This window comes from Amblyomma mixtum, chromosome 1 (assembly GCF_055824585.1).
Source record: "Amblyomma mixtum isolate Tamu chromosome 1, ASM5582458v1, whole genome shotgun sequence".
Taxonomy (NCBI): Eukaryota; Metazoa; Arthropoda; class Arachnida; order Ixodida; family Ixodidae; genus Amblyomma; species Amblyomma mixtum.
Window position 1 is genome coordinate 224674586 of NC_143012.1, and position 10998 is coordinate 224685583.

Genomic DNA, 10998 nt, shown 5'->3' on the forward strand with positions numbered 1-10998 from the left:
CGCTTTGGGACGTTAAACTCCATAATTCAACCATAAATAAAATCAAATACTGCTACAAAGGGGTTTTCAGCGGTGTCTCTCTTCCATCAGAATATCATTCATGCTAGACCTTAGTGCATAAAAATGGGCCACCGCGCTGGAAAACGACACGCATGGCCAAGTGAAAATTGAGAGGAGTGAGAACCATGAGGAACCATCTCGCAGCTCTTGTTAGAAAGAAAACTTTCATTATGAGTCATCCAATGAACCGGAGGCACAAATGAGCAGTCCTTTTTCGGCGCTCTTAAAAACCTGAAGGGCTGAGAAAGGCAGTCTCGCTCCTGGAAGGTCTCGGTGTGCTTCAGACATTACTGTCATGATGCCGGAAACAATGGCAGTGAATTTGTTTTCGCCATTTCAGAAAAATGGCGACCACCCTTGTCGAAGCGCTGGCTGCAACTCGCGATTTCTACAGCGGTGTAGAGATCTTATGCTTCGTCTATCAGCTTCTTCACAACATGTTCAAGGTTGATCCATCAAAGTATGTTTCACTGTCGCAGAAACGAGCATTAAGAAACCACCACGCGAATACACTAACTGAATATGTACATCACAGTGATACCTTTAAAAACTCCTTCTTCCCGCTAGTAACAAGAAAATGGAATAGCCTAGATGCATCCATTACTAACGCGGATTCACTTTCAGTTTCTTGCTCCGAACTACATACTGTGTTTCAAAAACACTGACGATCTGGATTAGTTTTATCGACATCTTGCAGTACGCGGTCTGTTGTGCCAATGTTTTCTTTTGAACTTGCCTTTCTTGAAAGTGCTTGTATAAATAAATAAATAAATAAATAAATAAATAAATAAATAAATAAATAAATAAATAAATAAATAAATAAATAAATAAATAAATAAATAAATAAATAAATAAATAAATAAACAAATAAATAAATAAATAAAACGACATGCGGTTGACTTCAACGAGGAAAAACGAAATCCATGTCTGATCTTTAGTAATAATTGATGGAGTGGGAACACCGTTCGTGAAGCCATCCCGTGTGAACATTGGGTTCACAGGTCGTGATGCTCGGTGGTATACACAGGTTCTACAGTGCTGTTTACATAAATAATTGCTATCTGTTCTATGGCCCTTCTTCCTTTCTTACAGTTAAGAAATCAGATCACCTGAGACTAAGTGATCCGTGCAAGAGGTTCCTAGAATTTTAGAATTTACTCTCACGTCATGTCCGGCACCTACAAACGCATCTACGAGCGCAGCTTTTTTCACGTCTATGACGCTGTCACAGCGTGTATCAGTCAGGCGGCTATGGATTTCAAATGGTGCCATTGGACACAAGTGCAGAGAACAGAGGAGCACTATTTTGGGTCTTGGAGGGAGAACATGGCCATTTTCAGGATCTTGTTTGCTTACGGCAAAGATACTGTCACGTTATAGCACAATTTTGTAAAATGCTGTTGCATGGCACCTACATCCACTTTACAAAAAGAAGACCTCGAGCTTGAGGGCCACTTGAGCAAGGAAAGCAATGGAACAGTTATCACTCAGTAGCAGGAACACCACTGGAGGTAATCAAGAGACGACGGAGTTTTTTCCCGAACAGCAGCGATATAGGGCATTCGTGCTAAACATAGCTAGAAATACTTGATCAAAAATTGTTTACAAGACTGGTAAATAACTCGACTTTCATGTATTTCCTGCATATCTGTGCCCAGTCGCTAGGAAAGGACAAACATAGATAGATAATGGCGCACCCATCAATTCTGGACAAAAGCATTTAAGCGGTAAACTGTACATGAACGCACTTTTTTCGTATAATGGGAGATGTCACTATAAAAATCAATATATCTGCAGATCGCCCGATGGCAGTCTTGCATTTTTTATCCATTAACGTTTTTGCTGTCTTCGAAAGCGTTCCCCATGGGATTTTAATGGGAGTCTTAACTGTTCGATGCGGCCGATGGAAACACTTCAAAAGACATATTTTGCTACATATCAGTATAATGGACCATTATTACCTTCAATATTTCTATAAGGGTTCCTTGAAAATTTTCAAAATTTAAAATTTTTTGTCCGAGAATATTGGACATGACATGCTTTTATGCCTAATCGCGTTTATCCAGCAACACACTTCTGTGGGAACTGGTAATGAGTATGGAGTGTAAATGTCAGAGTTTTGCGCCGCACTGTTTACAACCGCATCTGGACCCGTAGCGAAATATCCACGATCTTATCGGAGAGTATTGACATATCACCAAAAGCATCGATGATAGAAAGTCTGAAACTGGCACCACAAGAAAACGGTGGCAGAAGCTGTACATGCAATGAAAAGCTGCATAGAAAGGATATCATATCGGCTGTGCAAAGTGAAAAAAAAAAATCAGCGCTTAGCTACTGAGATATTCAGCACCAGAATAGAAGAAACATGTCGCGAAATCCTAGAAATGCCTTCACATAAGCATTTTTCCTCCATTTAAGCACACTGAGTGCGTTTGTGCACAGATAATTCGTAAATGCACATAACAGGCCTCATGCTACAGCCTCAAAGTGCCGCCTCACACAAGTTAGCACCATCCGCGCTTCAGTACTGGTCACGTCATTGCATGTAATGCGATACTGATACGTGAAGTATTGCAACAAGCTGCGGCTTACCTTAAATGTAACTTCGCCCGGATAAACATTTCAGTGAATTCACTCTGCGTAAGCAGCAAATGACGAACCTGGATGGTTAGGGGATACATACTGTTTGGAGCTATGCACCATTGAACACATTGTGAGTTCTCACTGAGCCCTCGTTGAATCAGCGTTATTATAGATATATCAAACTTAACATTACGCCTTGGTTAATGACTCTTGTTTTGAAAGCAGGCTTTATAAGCATGCGACACTTATGAGCTACACCTGCAGATCAGAGAAATGCATTTAAGTGCGTTAATTTTTAAGAAATGCATTTAAGAGACTTTTTCTTAAACGAAAACTAAAGACCATGCTGTGCTGATAACTTCGTTCGCCTTCACTCCGGATCTTTACCTTCACGGTGATGATCGAAGACGTGCGCACATAGATCACTGTTTTTCATAACACCACACTGCTGATCCAGCTTATTGTTTTTATGTACCTGTATTTTTGTGTTTTTCCTGCCCTTTCATATCATGCAGTATTGATGTTTCTTTTGCTTTGTAATTATTGTGCTTATGTTATGTTGTTTCCGCCGCAGTCAAGGGGGGCGCGGCCCCGTCAGGCATGTCTATTGCCTTTTGTCGCGTCCCCCAAGGCATTTCTGTAACGGAATGTCTTGAATAAAGAAGGAAAGAAAAAAGGTGGGCACTTTTCTTACGGCGGCTGCAGGAGCGCTGACCAGTGACGGGAACACCAAGAAAACGAAGGCTGCTAGGGTGTGTATAAGCGCTTCGCTCGTTGCATTCTGCCAGAATGCGACAGCTATGCCTACACCGCCAGCTGGCCCCAGCGGCGAGAAAAGTGATGCTATTTTTTTGTTTTCCATTCGTCCTTGACAGCACTGCTACGGACGGCCTTTCCGGCGTGCTTGAAATTTTTAGAGCTAAAGAGTGCGTCAGGCTCAGCACTGACGGCTGTTATTGAGAGAGGTAGAGGCAGAAGTTACCGGTGCCTAAAAACATTGCCAAATGGAATGCCTTACCTGAACCACTGAAGGACCCCGGGGTAAGAAGAAGCCACAAAAGCGACAAAATTGATTGCCGCCTAAACTAACCTAAACCTAAACACCTATACTAAATAAAAAAAAGCACAAGGATGAGGAAGATGACCGGCGGAGAGAGCTTGAAAGGAACAGGAGCAGAATGAATCTGACAGAGGGAAAGACAATAATGTCATCGCACTCAAGAAGAGAATACCCGTGAAGAGATGCTTTTTTTCCAGTATGTACTGGACGCTGCGTGTGGTGAAAGCACAATGACGCCAGTTATAGGGACAGAATACAGTGGCGTGGCGTTGCATTGGCACACTACACGTACTTGTTTCGGTTTTCCTCTAGCTTGTGCGAAGGACACGCCGAACGTCCTCTTTTCGACCTCCAGGGAATATCCACGTGCCTAAGAAGCGTAAACACTTAACCATTTGATCAGACGTGCTTGGGCAACAATTGACGCAGCGGGAATCGATACACGTGTGAAGATGACGCACGGAGGCGAAATTTCATCTTTAATGCAAGACGGCCAAGGCGCCGAGTTTACACCAGGCAGAAGCCTTAACGAAGACCAAGCCGAGAAGAAAAAAACAAACGCGAGGAAACCAGGCGCGGTAAAGAGAAAACCGGGAATCTGCCCAAAAGCACCGACATGGACACAAAACGGCAGTTCCCGATGATACACACATAGGTAGACGTAGTAGGTCTACTAATGAAAAACAATTTTCCAAGAACGAGACGAAATGCAAAGTGCAAAAAACCGAGGAGATCAAGACATGTTCACTGTAAAACTTCCAGGAGCACGCCCCAGGTGCCAATAAAAAGCAAGGAACAAGAAACTTGAGGTAAAAAGCCTAGAGACATTTTTATAAATTCCGCATCATCGTACAACGCAAACATTAAAGTTATATATCTTCGTAACAATATGTAACAAAACTTCTTGATTGCCCCACCTCCTATTTAATATCCCTAAAGGGCCGTTGTGTTAAATAAATGAAATAAAAACCTCTTTAATATGGTCGCGTGACCCATCGTACGAGGCGGAGCTAAGTGCAGCGCTGAATACTTCTAGTCGAGCTTACGCTCAATCTCAGTAGCTCCTTCCAGCACTACCAAAGCTACGATGTGTGGTAAGGCCATACTCTTGTGCTACAGGATATAGTGCCGGGGTAAAATTCGTGTCATTGATCGCAGAATATTGGTATGCACAAGTGGAGTTTTAGTGGAATTTTTAGGCTTTTATATAAAACGAAAACGAAATCTTATGCAGTTTGACGTACAATTTTCATATTTTTTCTCCCGATAATTTTCAGTTTTCAACCGTATTTCTCAAAAAGCAAGTCCTAAATATACACTGTGCAATAGTGATTCAGGCTAGTGTTTAGAAATTGTTATGGCAAGCTTCTACGCCCATTTTGGTAAGACTAAACAGGACCGCAGGGGAATGCGAGACGTTATAACAAGGAAAAAAAAATTTGCAGCTTCTTTTGCAAACGTGCCGTCCGCAACAAAACCTGTCACTTACTGAAGTAAGGTGTTTTGCTACTCAAAATAGGAAAAACAAATGGCCGTGAACGTCTTTAATTTGTAACTATTCGTGAGGACTACGGCCAGTTATTCAGCATGGATTCCGCAGTTAAGAAGACCGCTACTGTCAGGAAGATCTGTGAGCGTTCGCTGTACTAGTGTGCTTCGGAGCATGCGAAAAGTGGCAACGTTTCATCGCATAAGAAACATCGCAGTGCCAGAGGACGAAGAAGATCGACGGCATTCCATCTCGGTGCGCTGCTACGAGTCGGGCGCAGTTTTTTCACCCGCGTAAACGAGGGGCCCAGCATTGCGAAGCTCACTAACCACTCCAAGGACGACGATGTATATGGCCGTCCGTGTCGACAGCGACCATGCATCAAATGGTGAAGAAAGCTGTATTTAAATTTACGTCAGAGGTGGTGGTGCAACGCTCTGCTGATTGAGGCAACACAGAGGACTTATTACTACGCACTGCAAAAACAAGACGGGGTTCGTTGAACAGGCACGAGAGGTGTTCAAGGCAAAAAATTAGCTGTGGCATAGCTCTGGTTAAGCCTGAGTGATTGCGAAAGCAATAGCTCCCTGGCTGCGTTTGGCTCTGCTGGTGATTTGGCATGGCTTCGCCTTTTGTGCAACTAAAGGATTTACTCTGGACACAACATGGTTTCTACTGTTTGTTTATTCCAATGAACACGCTTTGGTGGTCCGTAAAGTAGTGACTCTTGGTCTGAACACTGGTAATTACATAGTCGTCATTATATCGCTCTGCACTACACATAGACGATTCCTCGGCATTCAGAGAGTCCATGAAACTATTCTCGCTCACTGAACTTGTAGAACGCCGCCGGGCTCGCCATTCTGCGGCATAGGCGCGTTGCTTAGCCAACCGCTCTTGCCTTTCTTCATGTCTCCTCGGCACGGCGCCGGCGTTTGCGCGCAGCACGTCGCTCCAGCGACGCCTTCTACAACTCCTCAGACATGACTAAGCGGAGCGCGCCTGCGGCGCCCCGTTTATCCTCTCCTAGCGAGCGCCCTCACGCGGCGGGCCGAGGAGGCCGTCACGTGGTAGCCGCCGCGCCGAGCGAAGGAACGGCTACGGCCGAACAGACGAGTTGGGGCCCCTGCTCTCCTCTGGTCGTGACGTCACGCTGTCATGTGGTCGTGCGCCGAGCGAAGGAACGACTACGGCCGAACAGACGAGTTGGGGCCCCTGCTCTCCTCTGGTCGTGACCTCACGCTGTCACGTGGTCGTGCGCCGAGTGAAGGAACGACTACGGCCGAACAGACGAGTTGGGGCCCCTGCTCTCCTCTGGTCGTGACGTCACGCTGTCACGTGGTCGTGCGCCGAGCGAAGGAACGACTACGGCCGAACAGAGGAGTTGGGGCCCCTGCTCTCTTCTGGTCGTGACGTCACGCTGTCACGTGGTCGTGCGCCGAGCGAAGGAACGATTACGGCCGAACAGATGAGTTGGGGCCCCTGCTCTCCTCTGGTCGTGACGTCACGCTGTCACGTGGTCGTGCGCCGCAGCTGCGCCGGAGCGAAGGAGCGACCTCCACCGACGGCAGAAAAGTGCTAGCAGTATTGCTTTCGCAATAAAAAGGAGCACCGGCGACCACCACGGAGAAATGAATGGGGCGAATTACGAAAAGGGGTGCAGTGAGAAACTGCTGCCGCGCCTGCCTCTGGGCAGCGTGATAGGTATAGACAATGCGTGTTACCACTCGGTAAAGTGGCTTCCCCACACGCCTGATTCGAAGAAAGATATTCAAGAATGGCTCTCTCAGAAAAGTGCTCTGTGGACTGATGACACGACCAAAGCTGAATTAAGTTTGTGGAAGGTGTTGATGTGGGGGGTGATAAGTAGAGTACTGACTGTATTGCCGCAGCAGTTGGTCACCAAGTTATGCGCTTGCCACCGTACCACTGACAACTAAACCAAACTGAGTAAACGTGAAGAAATGTACAAAAATTTGTAGTGTCTGCGAACACGACCATCAAATTTAGGTTGTCGAACCTCTGGTGTGGGGCGCAATGAAGGTAGTAACTGCTGAGAAACTGAAGAGTTATGTGGACGATGTGATCAAAGAAGAAACCATGTGAAAAATAGATCACGCCATTGATGCATTTATTGCAGAAGAAGACACCACAAGCTCGGATGGCATCAACATAAATGAGGATGACCTTTGGTGTCAGCGCCTCCAAGACATCTAAGTGCATTTTGCTCTGCGCACGTTTTCAGTGAAGTTCGTTTTCATGTATTTCATGTATTCTAGTCGTAGTCAAAACCATGTTAAATGAGGGTTGCTCACCATTCAGATGGCCATGCGCAGTACAATATGTTTTTTTTGCGTATTGCGCATTATGTATAGTTTCGTTTTGTGGGGTTCACCGTCCTGAAGCGACCCATATTATGAGGAACGCTGTAGTGCAGGGCTGCGGACAAATTGCGGCCACCTGGAGTTCTTTGACATACTCTAACACTTTATTCAACACGGGCTTCTTCTATTTCGCCTCCATCGACATGCGGCCGCCGTGGCTATGATCGAACTCGTGTCCTCTGGATCTTCATTCGAGCCCCTAACCATTACGCCATCGTGACGAGGTGTATCATGTATGCCAGAGTCGGTTCTCATAACCTTTTTTAAAGCGAAAGCTTTACTACTTGCACTTTCAAGCCTTTGCCGTGACGCGGCAGTGCCACCATTGACCTTTCGCATGACCTCTGTGTGACGTCACGCCGAAGAGCTGGGCGACCATCTCGCGCCGTCTGCGAGTAGTGGCGGTGCCACCACCGGCGGCCTTAGATTAGATTGGATTAGATTGGATTACATTAGATTACGTTAGATTAGATTAGATTAGATTGGATTGGTTTTGGTTGGATTGGATTGGATTAGATAAGATTGGATTGGGATTGAATTGGATTGGTTTTGGTTGGATTGGATTGGGTTAGATTAGATTAGATAAGATTGGCTTGGATTGGATAAAATTAGATTAGATTAGATTGGAATGGATTGGATCGGATTCTATAACCGATGCATCACCACAAGTCTGACCACAAGCACCACCACCAGCTACACTACCAGCTGAACCATGGCGTAGGTACGGATATTGCTTTCGCAATTACCGGGCTTAACCAAGCTAAGCCACAGCGAAATTTTTTTTGAGCCTGCGAACTTAGATTGTACCATGTATGCCAGAGTCGGTTCTTATAAGCTTTTTTTTTTGAGCCTGAGAACTTAGATTCTTCGTAGTCGTTGGACTATTGTGATTTTGTAGATGTCGGACAACCTGCGTGCGGCAAGGTGTAGTCATATATACGCGCAAAATCTCTTGTCTCGTCATGTTATGAGTTCGTTATGAAGTCGTGTGGCTTATACACTTGTCAGCGCAAGAAGTACTTTTCTTAATTCGCGCTCCTTCGTTACAGTCATGTAGAGTGCATTAATATTGCGTGTTGTTTATTCTGAATTACTTTATAATATTCCATTAGTTTATAATATTATAATACTTTCTAATCTATTCCAGCAACCTCTTCAAACAGCTTGCATTCCGGGAGACTGGAAGGGTGGGTCGGGAGATAAACATTCCCTATTTAACATTTCAGTTACGAACACTCAATGAAAAATCATGGAGCATGTCATTTACTCTCACCTTGCATCAATCCTACAATCAAATGCCTTTTTTTTACAGATTATAAACGTGGATTTCGTGAGTAATTTTCTTGTGAAACTCAACTCTTATCGTTTACGCATGATCTGAATACATCCTTGACTGGGGTTTCATTGTCGATTGTATATTCCTAGATTTTTCGAAAGCAATCGACAAGGTTTCATAGCAACTGCCTTTTTTTAGAAGTGATTCCCAGCAGCTGCTCTTTAAAACTAAGTAAACTAAGTAAATTTAACCTTGGTGCTAACAATATTGCGTGGTTACATTCTTTTCTCATTAACATTCACTATTTGCGACAGTAAATAGCACTTGCTTCTTCACTTCGCCAGTTGAATTGGATGTGCCACAACGCTCTGTGCTGATACCATTGCTTTTCTCATAGTTCTTTATTTATTTATTTAGTTACTTATTCTTTCTTCCTGCCAAAAACTGGCAAGGAGAAAGGTGGTGAAGGTTTGGTGGTAATGGGTAACGTTCATCTGCCAGAGAACGTGAAATATGGTTTGGGAAAAGGACCGAAGTACGCAGTTGGCGCTTCCTCTTGCTGTGGAGCTATGTGTGTCTCTTTTTGTTTTCGCCGTTAAATGTTTAAATACAAACCAAAACCAACTAGTCCAACCGCAAGCTCTTTTATTCTTTTATGCAGCAATCCACGCTTCATTTCGTCTTCCACTGTACTCAGAAATCGTGCTTAATCCAGAAGCAGCTCTTGAAATACGACACCGCTTAACTCGGTAAGAAGTTGCCTGCTTTGGTTTTTGTTTGCAAGTAACCTGGTGCAAAGCAGTACAATGCGCTCTGCTATGACGCTATAGTTCTGAACGCATCCTGCTTAAATAAATATCCACTCTAAATATTCGGTCTTTGTGATGTGTGTAATACGTGCTGTTTCAATAGATGACAACAGGTTCTCAGGGCGCACTTCCTTTTATAAAATGGTGTGTGCTAGAGTACTGCTTACTCTCTCTTTATTCCTTTCTGTTTAGAGTGTAACGGAACAAGAGGATGGCCGCACGGCACCATACCGCAGCATTGTAAAGAAAGGAAACCGCGTTTCCTTCTGCATTGCTGTTTTATATAATTTTACCTTCGCTCTTGACAAGCAATCACGCCTAACATTCGAGTTTGTTATTTTCATCAACGCGTAACCAAGGGCCTTGCCCTTGCAATTTAAAACGCCCAGTACTATGCGTTTGTACCAGACGCTAGACCTTAGTGAGGCTGCTTTTTAATTTGCGAACATTCCTTCGAATTTTTTTTTGTCTTGTGTGTTGGCACCCTTCCCACCTCATGCGGTCGTGAAATTCAGAAGCTGCAGCTTGACCACAGGTCCTTGGACTGGGTATGTAAGTGAATCGCTTGAATATTGTTACTATGTGTCAGACTTAAAAAATTCAGCAATTGGTTTGTGGTTCTGGTTTATGCGGGTTTAACGTCCCAAAGCGACTCAGGCTATGACAGACACCGTAGTGAAGGGCTCCGGAAATTTCTACAACCGGGAAATTTCGACAATTTAACGTGCACTGATATCGCACAGTACATGGACCGCTAGAATTTCTCCTCCATCGAAATTCGACTGCCACGGCCGGAATCGAACCCGCGTCTTTCGGGTCAACAGCCGAGCACCATAACCGCTGAGCCACCGCGGCGGCGCCAAAAATTCAGCACTTGCTACTAGTGCTGCCCCTCTTTCGATATGGTTTTCTCAGAGTTAGCTCAAATAGTAGGATTTATATTTCTTTCAGTGACGTCTCCGCAAGTTGCTTTAATTGGCTGCTATGATGCGTTGTCTGTTATGAAACTTTACGATAGTGCGGTCTGAATGAGATTGTTGGGAAGTCGCATCTTGAAAATTAGAGTCCGTCACTCTCAATGTGTGGATTGAAGCGAACGGCCACTCTGTGAGTTGCTGAATTTTCATGAGACCAACGCACTAGCAGTATTCAAGCGATCCGTTTCCGTACACAGCCCAACAACCCGCGTTTAGGTGACAAGACCGTTTGAATTGCACACCGCCAAGAATTCGGAAACGTACCAGCGCTCAACGTTCGCAGCAGTGTTCGCGAGTAAAAAAAAAAAAAATTCGCTGTGGCTTAGTTTGGTTAAGCCCGGTAATTGCGAAAGCAAT